Genomic DNA, 11,160 nt, shown 5'->3' on the forward strand with positions numbered 1-11,160 from the left:
CCAGAACCATTTACTGAATAGGAGATCCTTTCCCCATTGCTTGTTTTTGTAAGCTTTGTTGAAGATCAGATGGTTGTAGATGTGTAGTGTTATTTCTGCTCCATTGGTCTATATGTCTGTTTAGATACCAGTACCATACTGTTTTGGTTACTGTAGCCTGGTAGTATAGTTTGAAGTCAGGTAGCATGATGCCTCCAATGTTGTTGTTTTTGCTTAGGATTGTCTTGGGTATACAGGGTCTTCTTTGATGCCATATGAAATTCAAAATAGTTTTTTTCTAGTTCTGTGAAGAAGATCAATGGTTGGTTGATAGGAATAGCATTGAATCTATAAATTGCTTTGGCAGTATGGCCAATTTTGTGATATTAATTCTTCCTATCCATGAGAATAGAATGTATTCCCATTTGTTTGTATCCTCTTTTATTTCCTTGAGCTGTGGTTTGTAGTTCTTCTTGAAGAGGCCCTTCACATCCTTTGTTAGCTGTATTCCTAGGTATTTTATTCTCTTTGTAGTGATTGTGAACAGGAGTTCATTCATGATTTGGCTCTCCGCTTGTCTATTGTTGGTTTAAAGGAATGTTTGTGATTTTTGCACATTGATTTTGTATCCTGATACTTTGCTGAAATTGCTTATCAGTTTAAGGAGTTTTTGGGTTGAGATGATGGGGTTTTCTAAATATAGAATCATCTTGCCTCCAAACTGACACAATTAGACTTCCTCTCTTCCTACTCGAGTATCATTTATTCTTTTTTCTTGCCTGATTGCCCTGGCCAGAACTTCCAATACCATGTTGAATAGGAATGGTGACAAAGGGCATCCTTATCTTATGCCGGTTTTCAAAAGGAATGCTTCCAGCTTTTGCCCATTCAATATTATATTGACTGTGGGTTTGTCATAAATAGTTCTTATTATTTGGAGATATGTTCAACCAATACCTAGTTTGTTGAGAGTTTTTAACATGAAGGGATGTTGAATTTTATCAAAGGCCTTTTCCACATCTATTGAGATAATCATGTGGTTTTTGTTGTTAGTTCTGTTTATGTGATGGGTTACATTTGTTGATTTGCATATGTTGAACCAACCTTGCATCCCAGGGATGAAGCTGACTTACTCCAGGTGGATAAGGGTTTTAATGTGCTGCTTGATTTGGTTTGCTAGTATTTTATTGAGGATTTTCACGTCAGTGTTCATCAGGGATATTGGCCTGATGTTTGTGTTTTTTGTTGTGTCTCTTCCTGGTTTTGGTATCAAGATGATGCTGGCTTCATAAAATGAGTTAAGGAAGAGTCCCTCCCTTTCAGTTGTTTGGAATAGTTTCAGAAGGAATGGTACCAGCTCCTCTTTGTATTTCTGATAGAATTTGTCTGTGAATCTGTCTGGTCCTGGGCTTATTTTGGTTGATAAGCTATTAATTACTGCCTCAATTTCAGAACTTGCTATTGGTCTATTCAGGGATTCGACTTCTTCCTGGTTTAGTCTTGGGAGGGTGTATGTGTCCAGGAATTTTTCAATTTCTTCAAGATTTTCTAGTTTATTTGCATAGAGGTGTTTATAGTATTTTCTAATGGTAGTTTGTGTTTCTGTGGGGTCAGTGGTGATATTCCCTTTATCATTTTTTATTGTGTCTATTTGATTCTTCTCTTTTCTTCTTTATTAGTCTAGCTAGCAGTCTATCTATTTTGTTATTTTTTTCAAAAAAAAAAAAAAAAAAAAAACACCTCCTGGATTCATTGATTTTTTTGGAGGGTTTTTTGTGCGTGTCTCTATCTCCTTCAATTCTTCTCTGACCTTAGTTATTTCCTGTCTTCTGTCGCATTTTGGATTTGTTTGCTCTTGCCTCTGTTTATCTTTTAATTGTGATGTTAGGGTGTTGAGATCCTTCTAGCTTTCAGATGTGGGCATTTAGTGCTATAAACTTCCCTCTTAACACTGCTTTAGCTCTGTCCCAGAGATTCTAGTACATTGTCTCTTTGTTCTCATTGGTTTCAAATAACTTCTTGATGTCTGCCTTACTTTCATTATTTACCCAGGAGTCATTCAGTATCAGGTGGTTCATTTTCCATGAAATTGTATGGCTTTGAGTGAGTTTCTTAATCCTGAGTTCTAATTTGATTGCATTGCAGTTTGAGATACTGTTTGTTATTATTTCTATTCTTTTGCATTTGCTGAGGAGTGTTTTACTTTCAGTTATGTGGTTGATTATATAATATGTGACACTTGGCACTGGAAAGATTGTATATTCTGTTGATTTGGGGTAGAGAGCTCTGTAGATGTCTACTAGGTCCACTTGATCCAGAGCTGAGTTCAAGTCGTGAATGTTCTAGTTAATTTTCTGTCTCGCTGATCTAATACTGACAGTGGGGTGTTAAAGTCTCCCACTATTATTGTGTGGAAGTCTAAGTCTCTTTGTAGGTCTCTAAGAACTCATTTTATGAATCTGGGTGCTCCTGTGTTGGGTGTATATATTTAAATTGGATATCTCTTTTTGCTGAATTGTTCCCTTTACCAGTATGTAATGTCCTTCTCTGTCTTTTTTTTTTTTTTTCCACTTTTTAAATGGTTTTATTTTATGTACAAATAATGAGCATATGTTGTACCCACAAATTCTACTTTGCAAAAACAGGAGGTTTTTAAAAGAAAGCCACATAATAACTTTTAAAAGGCGCTGGGATTCCTCTGCTTCTAGATCATTGTTGGGCTAGAAAAATAAAGTTTGTTCTACCAGGAATCACAAGTTAGAACTGAATATTTTCCAAAGTGGAAATTCTAGAGTGCAGTGTCACTCCAGGCAAAGATTATTCAGTTCTCATCTCCAACATCCACAACTACCTATCAGAAGGGTTAAACCAGGTCAAAACAGTCCAGCATAATTTAGGCTTTATCAAACAATGTCATTATGCTCTTCTAAGGTGAAATAAACCAAAACAGAAAATACTAAAATTAAAATAATATCTGACACTGCCATACAAATTGTTAGTTCCTTTTTGTATCCCCCCCATCTACAACATTAACAAAGGGAATATTTTACTGCATAGAATATTTTATTTTATACATCACTAGCCATGCATTTTTGCCATTAGTTACTATGCAAATGATGTCTAGTGCCATTATCCAAATGGCATAACCATTTTACATCCACAATTCACTTCTATAGTTATAAGTAGAATTTTCATGATTTACTTAAGTACATCTATCAGTGAAGATTTAACACTGAGATGCAATCTAACATCCATAACATCTGATGTTATGTAGATGGCAATGTAGGAAAGATGTGTTTTAAACGCTTTTCATTTAAGTGACCTTATGTAAAAAATAAAATAATTTAGCAGTTCCGAGTATCCAAAGGGCATTTTCAAATGTACAAAAAAGAAATGGTTACAGAGATTTTTAAGGAGCATCTTCCATGTCCATATCCTCTTGTAATTGCTGTACCATTTTCTCTTCCAACTGTTTCCCTTTGCCTGCAAGAGGGGCTCGGATAAGATGGATGTTTTGTTTGACTTCTTTGATATCCTGAACGTTCTGTAGCTCTTTATTTTTCTTCAATCTGTTCGTTATAAATTTAGCTTGGCGTTTCTGTTTGATCTCTTCAACTCTCTTCATTGCATCAATAGTCTTATTCCATAGCTCTCACTGGTATTTGATAGGTTCATTTCTACATTTTTCAAATTCAAATGAATTATCTACTGTAAGCTCTTTACCAGCTGCTTTCCGGAATGCTTTGGTCTACCTAACTTTGCGAGGATTGTGCTTCTTTTTAAACTTTTCATGACATTTAGATTTGCAAAATCTGAACACCTTGCAATCGTTGCGGAAGAACGTCATGCCGTGTCCAGGGTAGATGGGCCCCGAACAGAAATAACACTTCTCAATACGCATCTTGAACCCGCGTGGGACCCCACCAAACAAACACCAAGCTTGAGTGGAAGTGACACCTTCTTTGTCTTTTTTGACTTTTGTTGGTTTAAACTCTATTTTTTCAGAGACTAAGATTGCAACCTCTGCTTTTTTTTTTTTTTTTGCTTTCCATTTTATTGGTAAATTTTCCTCCATCCCTTTATTTTGAGCCTATGTGTGTCTTTGCAAGTGAGATGGCTCTCCTGAATACAGCACACTGATGGGTCTTGTCTCTCCAGTTTGCCAGTCTGTGTCTTTTAATTGGGGCATTTAGCCCATTTACATTTAAGGTTAGTATTGTTATATGTGAATTGATCCTGTTATCATGCTGTTATTTGGTTATTTTACACACTGGTTGATGTACTTTCTTCGTTGTATCATTGGTCTTTATATTTTGGTATGTTTTTGCAGTGGCTGATACTGATTTTTCCTTTCCATATTTAGAGCTTCTTTCTGGAGCCCTCATAGGGCAGGCCTGGTGGTAACAAAATCCCTCAGCATTTGCTTGTCTGCAGAGGATTTTATTGCTCCATCACTTATGAAGCTTAGATTGGCTGATATGAAATTCTGGGTTGAAAATTATTTTCTTTAAGGATGTTGAATATTGGCCCCCAATCTCTTCTGACTTGTAGAGTTTCTGCTGAGAAGTCCACTGTTAGTTTGATGGGCTTCCCTTTGTAGATGACATGACCTTTCTCTTTGGCTGCCCTTAATAGTTTTTCCTTCATTTTGACCTTGGAGAATCTGATGACTATGTGTCTCGGGGTTGATCTTCTCATGGAGTAGCTTAATGGTGTTCTCTGTATTTCCTGAATTTGCATGTTGGCCTGTCTTGCTAGGTTGGGAAAGTTCTCCTGGATAATGTTTTGAAGTGTGTTTTCCAGCTTGTTTCCATTCTCCCCATCTTTTTCTGGTACTCCAGTCAATCATAAGTTCAGTCTTTTTATGAAGTCCCATATTTCTTGGAGACTTTGTTCATTTTTTTTCATTCTTTTTTCTCTAGTCTTGTCTGCATGCTTTATTTCAGCAAGGTGGTCTTCAAACGCTGATATACTTTCTTCTGTTTTGTCAAATTGGCTATTGATAATTGTGTATGCTTTATGAAGTTCTCCTGCTGTGTTTTTCAGCTCCATCACGTTGCTTATGTTTCTCACTAAACTGGTTATTCTAGTTAGCAATTCCTCTAACCTTTTATCAAGGTTCTTATCTTCTTTGCATTGGGTTAGAACATGTTCCTTTAGCTCAGCGTAGTTTTTATTACCCATCTTCTGAAGCCTATTTCTGTCAATTTGTTCATCTGTTCCTCTGTCCAGTTCTGTACCCTTAATGGAGAGACATTGCGATCATTTGGAAAAGAAGAGGCACTCTGGCCTTTTGGGTTTTCAGGAGTTTTTTTGTCGATTCTTTCTCATCTTCTTGAGTTTATCTGGTTTTGTTCTTTGAGGCTGTTGACTCTCAGATGGGGATTTTGTGGGGGCTTTGTGTTGTTGTTGTTGATGCTGTTGTTGCTTTCTGCTTTTGTTTTTTTTCTTTCAATGGTCAGGTCCCCCTTCTGTATGGCTGCTGCAGTTTGCTAGGGGTTCACTTCAGGCCCTATTCATCTATTCGCTCCCGCAACTGGAGAGGTCACTCAAGGAAGATGGACAACCGCAAAGATGGGTGACTACTCCTTCTTCTGAGACCTCTGAGCTCGAGGGGCACCAACCTGATGCCAGTAAAATCATTCCTGTATAGAGTGTCTGACAACTCCTATTGGAGGGTCTCACCCAGTTGAGTGACACGAGGAACAGGACCCATTTAACAAAGCACTTTTTTCTTTGGTGAAGGGGATATGCCTCACTCGGGGGAAACCCACTTGTCTGCACTGCCTGGATTCCTCAGAACTACCAAGAGGAAAGGTTAAGTCTGCTGGTCTGCAGAGACTGTGTCCACCCCTCCCCCAGGGGCTTAGGCCCAGGGAGATCCAGATTCTGTCCGTGAGCCTCTGGCTGGAGTTATTGGAGTTCCTGCAATAAAGACCCATCCAATGAGGAAGGATGGGTCAGGGTCAGGCCTGAAGAGCAGGTGTGTTGGGCTGTGGGGGACAAGTCTTGGGACCAAGCTATTCAGCCTCTCCTGCTCCACCAGGGGAAAAGCAGAGCCTAGAGCCATAGAGATGGATGCCGCCCTTTCCCCACCCAAGTAGCTTAGTGTGTTAGGTAGTTGCTAGTCCTACTGCTGGCTGCTACCCCTCCTGCAAGGAGCTTAAACAGCTTAGACAGCAGATGGCCGCAATTGTGGTTCTGGTCACCCCTCCCCTGGGAGTTCAGTGGGCTTAAGCAGATCCCAACTGAGAGGCTGTTGAGAATCTGCTCTTGAGAAAGGCTGTCTTTTGCTTTGTGATATGCTTAGCATTCCTAGGCTCTGCTCACGACATGCTAATAGCACATCCAACAAATTGTGACAACCAAAAATGTCTCCAGAGATTGTAAAAGATCCTGTGGAAGGGGTAGGGGCCAGTAGAGAACCACTGATTTATACAGAAAAGTGCACAAGCTGTAAATTAACAGCACTGATTAATTTTCATAATGTCAGTACAGCAGTGTAATGGATACACAGATCAAGAAATAAAATATTGTGAGCATCCCACCAAGCTCCTTCTTGCCCCATTCACCTTATTACCTCCCATAAAGATAAACACTTTTATGGATTTTAAGGCTATAGATTGGTTTTCTATTTTTGAACTATATGTATAAATGAAATTACACAAAATGTACTTGTGTTGTTTTCAATCACCATTATTCTTTTGAGATCTATTCATGAGCACAGTGATAATTCTTCTATTTTTATTGCCATATGTCATAATTTATTTACCTATTTTTCTGTTGAGGGACATTTTATCTTTCCTAGGTTCATTTGTGGGAATATTTTAATTGAATACAATTTCCTCTATTCAGATTTCTCACTTCTTGTGTCACTTTTCTTAGATTGATTTTTAAGGAATTTGTATGTTTTATCTAATTTTCCAAGAGTATTGGCAGAACATTTTTCAAAATATTATCTTAGTGGCTTTTAATTATTGTAGAATCTATAATTATTTTACCCCCTTTCATTTCTGGTATTAGTAAATTGTGCTGTTTTCATCTGTCTTGAATAATTATGGGTTATCATTTTATTATTCTTTTCAAAAATCACCATCAGGCAATATATATTTGCTATCTATAACTTCACTTTTTTCTCTTCTTAATTTTCCTTATGTTTATTTTTCTGTTCTTTTCCTAACTTTATGATATTATATAATGTATATGAGATCTACATATCACTGAACTTCAACCTTTTTAAAAAAAAGTTTCTATTATATACTTTTATTGGTTACAGATTTCCTTGTAGGCCAACTTTAGCTTTATCTTACAAATTTGTTATTTCATATTCATTATAATTAAACTCAGAGTATTTTTAATTTTTCTCATAATATATTCTTTAACCATATGACTATTAAATAAAGTGTATTTCCAAATATTTGGGAATATTCTAATTTTGGACATTTATTATTAACTTTAATTTTGCTGAAATAAGACAGCATATCTTACTGAAGTTGCTAGAATTTTCATTAGATTTTCTGTATATTCTGGCATATATTGGATTTTTGAAAAATTTTGATGTGCAGTTTTAAAATGTATGTTCTATTGTGGTTGGCTGCATTGTTTTACAAATGTCAATTACCTAAGATTAGTTAATTCTGTTGCTCAGATCTTTTTTCTTAGTGACATTTTTTGCCTAGTTTTATCAGTATTGAAAGAAATATGGAAGTATTTCACCTAGATTATGAACTTGTCTATTATTCCTTTTAGTTCTGATATTTTTAGCATTATATAATTTTTAGCTATGTTTTTAACTATATATACATTTATGATGGTTATATTTGCTGGGTGAATTGACCTTCTAGGCATTATGAAATTATCATCTTTAAATCTGACAATACTTTTTAAGTCTATTTTTTTCTGACATTAACACATCAGCAAGAGTTTTATTTTGATTTGTAATTCATTTTTTCTCTGTACTTTTATTTCAATGCTTCTTCATTCTTATATTGGTTATAGATCTCTTGGAACATTGTATAATTAGACTTTTTATTTTAATTGAGTCTGAAGTTTTTGTCTTTTATATTGAATATTTAGCCTATTTACATTTAGTGTAATTATTGACATATTTGGTTTCATATCTCAAACTCACTATTTATTTTCCATTTATTCGTCTCTTTATAGTCTCTTTTCTTGTTTTATAATTTATTTTCTTTCCTTTTAGCATGTTAAATTATTTCACTACAGATTAAAATGCATCAATTATACATTATTGTCTATTTTACATTAGAACTTATACTATGTGTCAAAAAATATAACAAAATTAGAATATATTAATTCTACTTATTGCCATTTCAGTATTTGTGTTCTTGTTATATGAATTTTAATTCTTCACATAATTTGGACCAATATATTATTAAAAATATTATTTTGTATAGTCAATTTCTATGCATATTTACTCATTTACTTACTTTATACATTGCTTTTCATTTTTTTCTGTATTTCCATGCTTATTTCCAGCACTATTTCTCTTATGCTTAGAGATCTTCACTAAGTTTATTTTTGTGTATGTGTGTGTGGTGGTAGGTGGAGGGGGTGTTCTGGTGACAATTATCTAAATTTTTGTTTGTCTGGCAAAGTCTTTACCTTGATTTCACATTTAAATGACAGTTTCACCAAACATAGAACTGTAGGTTGGCAGCTGTTTTTCCTTAGTACTTTCAAGATGGCATTGCTTTATCTTTCAGCCTCCATCGCTTCTATTAGAATTGAGCTGGCTGTTAGTCTTACAGATGCTGTTTTGAAGATAATATGTCTTTTTCTCTCCAAGATCTTTGGATCTTCTACTTTCTTATCTCTGAAAATCCTGATTGCCTAAGCAGCTCTGAACTACAATATTGTCTTTCTAGCTTCTTGAGATTTCCAAATATATGCTAATTTTTCTGCCTTTTAGTTTAGTCATCTGAACAGATTATCTGTTTCTTATCCATCACCAAAAAGATTAGCAAAACTGCAGGGGAAAAGATTATCTTCAAAGGTCAGTTTCTTATATTGTAATTCCTTTGTCTTTGAATTAATGGACTCTCAAGTATTGGTTGCCTCTGTAGTTTTCAGGTATCTTTTAATATCTTTTATCTGGACTTTTAGTTGTAGTAGTTGGAGTGTCTGTTTCTTCAATATTCCTAATACTTAAACTTTTGAATTAAAAAATGTTTTGTTGATTGAAAAAAATTACTTCTCTTTTTGTTTTTGTTTTGTTTCTGAGACAGAGTTTCACTCCTGTTGCCCAGACTGGAATACAATGGTGCAATCTCGGCTTACCACAACCTCCGCCTCCCAGGTTCAAGTGATTCTCCTACCTCAGTCTCCTGAGTAGCTGGGATTACAGGCATGCACCACCATGCCTGGCTAATTTTTTGTATTTTTAGTAGAGATGGGGTTTTGCCATGTAGGTCAGGCTGGTCTTGAACTCCTGACCTCAGGTGATCCATCTGCCTTGGCCTCCCAAAGTGCTGGGATTACAGGCATGAGCCACCACACCAGGCCTACTTCTCTTTTTATTTTCCTGATAGCATTTCCGAATTTAGGAGCTTAAGATGTCAGTTGGAGATAACATAAGTTAATTGTGAATTATAGCATCTTCTTACATCAAAACTTTAGGGCCTGTAGTACTCATTTGAAGCCAGGCTTTAGAGTAGTTACACATGCATAATCAAAAGTCTTAAGACAACAAAGTGACTTAAGACAACAAAGATTTATTTCTCAACATATAAAGTGCGCTGTGTATTTGTATACCCTCCAGGCTGTCTCCAAGACATGACTCTGAAAGCGAGGGTGCTCTATGCTGTGATGCTGTCAAATCTTTACGGATTTTTCCAGGATCCTCAAAGTAAGTGATGATAAAGGGTGAACCCTCACATTTTCTCTTAACTTCTCTGGCAGTGCCATGTGAAACATGCACTTTCAGCACATTAGCAAGAACTACACACATGGTCACAGGCTAACTGCAAGGGAGGTTGGAAAATATAAGGAAGCACATAAAATATTTGGCATTAGTATCTGTGCCAAAGTAATCATCTATGATACGTTGGCAGTAAAATGTTAGTGATATTTCTAATAGATCAGACAAAACAATAATAAATCTGTGCGGTCATTTATTTTTAGGGGGAATATTTTTATCAAACAAAGGGAAGACAATTAAATCTTTATTCCCCAAAACGTTGTTTCTCAGATTGCATATTGAGCATTTATAATCTGATAGAACCATAGCAATTGAATTTCTATAACAGTAACTTATTCTTAGACAGGTAGTAAATGTGATAATACCTGGCTATTCCACTTTCTTAAGCTTTTTTAAAATTTTTTTTTATTTTGGAGAGACAGGGTCTTGCTTTGTTGCCCAGGCTGGTCTCAAACTCTTGGCTTCAAGTGATCCTCCGGCCTCAACCTCCCAAAGTGCTGGTATTACAGGCATGAGCCATTGTGTCTGGCCCCTTACCCAATTCTTTAATAAGCTATGGAGAAAAACAATTTGGTATTTTTGATGTTGCTTTCATATGGAGAAAATTGAAGGTGAGTAGAAGTGCAAATTGAGGAAATGACATAAAATTATTTATGGTCTCCTAAGTAATTTTGAGAAGAATAATTTGAAAACTACTAGTCTGTTGAAATACAAATAAATATTTGAAAAGTCAGTATAGAAACAATTTCTATTTTATTCAGTTTTATGTGTCATGAGCTTCAGGAGTTGTTAAGTAGTCAAAAACATGCCATTCATAAGTCACCCTTGTCTCTGCAGAAAAATTTTAGAAGTAATAAAACAAACAAAAAAACACAGAAAAGCACACAATAACATGTCACTCATTGAAACATACTAGTGCTTCAAAGATAAGGAAAATGAGAAAAATTAATGTAATCATTCATATGCTGCAGTAACTTTATGCATAAATAAAGTCAATGCTTAATCAAGAGTAGATAGGGCTAGCGACTTGTTTGAAATTGTTTTTCAAATGTTGATAATAAATTTTTAGTAATTTATTCATGTATATATTGATATCACATGACTACCCTTATGAAGAGAAGAATAATTTTCTAACCCATCTCTTGGTTTAAAGAAGTTTATTTTGAGTTATAAGAGAGAAAAATTATCTAATGTATATATGGATAAAAGGTATAACCTTTGCAATATTAATATCATATTTT

General features: G+C 35.3%; 1 pseudogene; it reads right to left on the minus strand.

The window, feature by feature from the left end:
- Positions 1-3,331: 3,331 nt before the first annotated feature.
- On the minus strand, positions 3,332-4,008 carry LOC103224626 (probable ribosome biogenesis protein RLP24 pseudogene; annotated as a pseudogene).
- Between the last annotated feature and the right edge of the window lie 7,152 nt (positions 4,009-11,160).

Source organism: Chlorocebus sabaeus, chromosome 4, assembly GCF_047675955.1.
Source record: "Chlorocebus sabaeus isolate Y175 chromosome 4, mChlSab1.0.hap1, whole genome shotgun sequence".
NCBI classification, from domain to species: Eukaryota; Metazoa; Chordata; class Mammalia; order Primates; family Cercopithecidae; genus Chlorocebus; species Chlorocebus sabaeus.